Source organism: Staurois parvus, unplaced genomic scaffold (assembly GCF_062004578.1).
Source record: "Staurois parvus isolate SC_StPar_1 unplaced genomic scaffold, SC_StPar_1.0 ptg000534l, whole genome shotgun sequence".
NCBI lineage: Eukaryota > Metazoa > Chordata > Amphibia > Anura > Ranidae > Staurois > Staurois parvus.
Window position 1 is genome coordinate 873,347 of NW_028318330.1, and position 4,010 is coordinate 877,356.

Genomic DNA, 4,010 nt, shown 5'->3' on the forward strand with positions numbered 1-4,010 from the left:
CAAAATATATTCCCATGGGCAACAAGTATAAAAGGCTAAAAATCAAACCTATGTGGCTTACGGCCAAAGTTACAAAAGCTACTGTCAGGAATGGACTCAGCACTGGTGGTGGGACTCACCTGCCGTGTGGGCTGCAGTACCAGGGCTGACCAGCAGATGCTCTCAACAGCCAGAAGCTCACTCCTGCAGTCAGCCAACACCTGGGGCTGATTGCAGGAGGTGTATTTAAGGAATGACCAGGCCTGTGATCAGGGCCTTGGTGTATTGTTTCCCATGAGTCCCTGTATCTGGTATCCTGTGTTCCTGTTCTGCTGACTATCTGATTTGTTGCCGACCCTACATGATCCTGATCTCTGCTGACTTCTCCTGCTTGATCCCTAGCTTGCCTGACCATCCTTCTGTCTGATCCTCCGATACCTCACTGCCCGCACGTTGCTGACCTGGCCTTCGTGACTACGCCTGATGCTACCCAGACGAACCATCCATCCATCCCGCATGGATCTGTCCCTGTTACCAGGTCTGCCAGCCTCTTCACGTCAGGCTTTCCCCCGGTACATACCCTCGGCGGACCCCTCTACCACAGTTGGGTGCACTCAGGGGCCGCGACTTGGTCTCAGTCCCGCGCCAAGTCCATCCCCACCATCAGGGGCTCTGGTGAAAAGACAGACTGGGGCTTAGACTCTGCGCCCTGGGGAATCCCATTCTTTGGGTACTAGAGATCCCGCCGGGCGGTGCCTGACAATACCTAACGGCCTGCCTGATCATTCCACCTCTCCAGCCCTGACTACGCCTGTGTTCCTGAAGCCTGCTACTTCCCTCTGTCAGTCCACACATTTCTGGTCATACCCGGATCCCTAACAGCTACAGATAATAAGAAAAGAGCTTTTATTAAATATAACAATGAAGGAACGCGATCATCGTTTACACATTACAAAGAATAGAACAGAATATGCAAAAAGGAAATAAAGGCACAAAAACTGAAAACAAACGACAGAAAGATATCAGGACGACCCCAAAACATTCCTCCAATCTATGAATAGTAGAAAGGTCCGGTCCCAGCATGTAGGCTCTTTACAGAACCATCTAGGGGGGGGGGACAAAGAGAAGAACAATGTATGAATTCCCTTCTTCAGCTCTGTGTATACAAAGGAGCATGGGGGGGCTCTTGTCCATAATGGGGGGTGGTACTGACACCCCCAGATGATCCACATTGGCTCACAATTGATATGATCCAGAAATATTTAGACAGAATAAAGGTGAATAAAGCCCCTGGACCGGATGGCAGACACCCACGGGGCCTTAAAGAATTCAGCTCTGTCATCTCACAGCCATTGTTTCTCATTGTTAGGGACTCTTTAATGACTGGCATAGTACCACTGGATTGGTGTAAGGCCAATGTGGGGCCAATATTTATAAAGGGGACAAAATCTTTCCCAAGTAATTATAGACCTGTTGAAAGACAGAAGTTGTCAAACAAATCTGAATTCTTTTTGTGAGGGGGTGAGCAAAACCTTGGAAGGAGGGGTGGCAGTGGTATACTTGGACAGAAGGGTGGCGGTGGACGTGGTATACTTGTACAGAGGGGTGGCGGTGGACGTGGTATACTTGGACAGAGGGGTGGCTGTGGACGTGGTATACTTGGACAGAGGGGTGGATGTGGTATACTTGGACAGAGGGGTGGCGGTGGACGTGGTATACTTGGACAGAGGGGTGGCTGTGGACATGGTATACTTGGATAGAGGGGTGTCGGTGGACGTGGTATACTTGGACAGAGGGGTGGATGTGGTATACTTGGAAAGAGGGGTGGATGTGGTATACTTGGACAGAGGGGTGGCTGTGGATGTGGTATACTTGGACAGAGGGGTGGATGTGGTATCCTTGGACAGAGGGGTGGCAGTAGTTGTGGTATCCTTGGACAGAGGGGTTGCTGTGGACATGGTATACTTGGACAGAGGGTGGCGGTGGACGTGGTATACTTGGACAGAGGGGTGGCTGTGGACATGGTATACTTGGACACAGGGGTGGCGGTTGGTGTGGTATACTTGGACACAGGGGTGGCGGTGGGCGTGGTATACTTGGACAGAGGTGTGGCGGTGGACATGGTATACTTGGACAGAGGGGTGGCGGTGGACGTGGTATACTTGGACACAGGGGTGGCGGTTGGTGTGGTATACTTGGACACAGGGGTGGCGGTGGGCGTGGTATACTTGGACAGAGGTGTGGCGGTGGACATGGTATACTTGGACAGAGGGGTGGCGGTGGACGTGGTATACTTGGACAGAGAGTGGAGGTGGACGTGGTATACTTGGACAGAGGGGTGGTGGTGGAAGTGGTATACTTGGACAGAGGGGGGCGGTGGACGTGGTATACTTGGACAGAGGGGTGGTGGTGAACGTGGTATACTTGGACAGAGGGGTGGCGGTGGACGTGGTATACTTGGACAGAGGGGTGGCGGTGGACGTGGTATACTTGGACACAGTTCCCCACACACGGCTAATGAGTAAGGTAAAGTCTATGGGCTGGAAAATCTGAATGTAAATGGATAGAAAACTGGATAAAAGATTGTATTCAGAGAGTTTGGTTAATGATTCATACTCTGAATGGTCTGGGGGTGTCAGTGGGGTGCCCCAAGGTTCAGTGTTATTAGTGGGGTACCCCAGGGTTCAGTGTTATTAGTGGGGTACCCCAGGGTTCAGTGCTATTAGTGGAGTACCCCAAGGTTCAGTGTTATTAGTGGGGTACCCCAGGGTTCAGTGTTATTAGTGGGGCACCCCAAGGTTCAGTGTTATTAGTGGGGTACCCCAGGGTTCAGTGTTATTTGTGGGGTTCCCCAATGTTCAGTGTTAGTGGGGTACCCCAAGGTTCAGTGTGATTAGTGGGGTACCCCAAGGATCAGTGTGATTAGTGGGGTACCCCAGGGATCAGTGTTATTAGTGGGCACCCCAAGGTTCAGTGTTATTAGTGGGGTACCCCAAGGCTCGGTGTTATTAGTGGGGTACCCCAAGGTTCAGTGTTATTAGTGGGGTACCCCAAGGTTCAGTGTTATTAGTGTGGTACCCCAGCGGTCAGTGTTATTAGTGGAGTACCCCAAGGTTCAGTGTTATTAGTGGGGTACCCCAAGGTTCAGTGTTATTAGTGGGGTTCCCCAATGTTCAGTGTTATTAGTGGGGTACCCCAAGGGTTCAGTGTTATTAGTGGGGTACCCCAGGGTTCAGTGTTATTAGTGGGGTACCCCAAGGCTCAGTGTCATTAGTGGGGTACCCCAGGGTTCAGTGTCATTAGTGGTGTACCCCAGGGTTCAGTGTTATTAGTGGGGTACCCCAGGGTTCAGTGTTATTAGTGGGGTGCCCCAGGGTTCAGTGTTATTAGTGGGGTACCCCAAGGGTTCAGTGTTATTAGTGGGGTACCCCAGGGTTCAGTGTTGGGCCCCTTACTTATTAATATATTTATAAACAATATGGGGTGTGAGATTATAAATCCCATTCCAGTCTTTGCAGATGACACCAAGCTGTGCCGGGGAATAACGTCCTTACAGGATGTCTCCAACTTACAAGCCGACCTCAATGCTCTGTGTAATGATCATGTTGTAACCTGAGTCCTCTACATATAGTGGGGACCCCCCATTGTTGGACACCATTTTTGGATGTTCTTATCAGTAATCCATCTCTAATACTGAATAGAGATTTGGACGTCACTAATAATTGGTGGTCTTCTTTTTGGGCGTAGTCTTCCTCCAATATAGGGGTGTTACAGGGTCTTCTATGTGTTTATTATTATTATACAGGATTTATGGCACCAACAGTCTGCGCAGCGCTGTACAATATAAGGGGGGCGGTACAATTACAATACATTTCAGTACAGAAGGAATAGGAGGGCCCGGCTCATGGAGCTTACAATCTGAAGGAAGGGGGAGGGGATACAAAAGGTGATAGCTGCGGGGGATGATTTGGTGGAGGTGATTCCAGTACAGTTCTTAGGTGGGGGTGGGGTAGGTCTCCCTGAATAGGTGA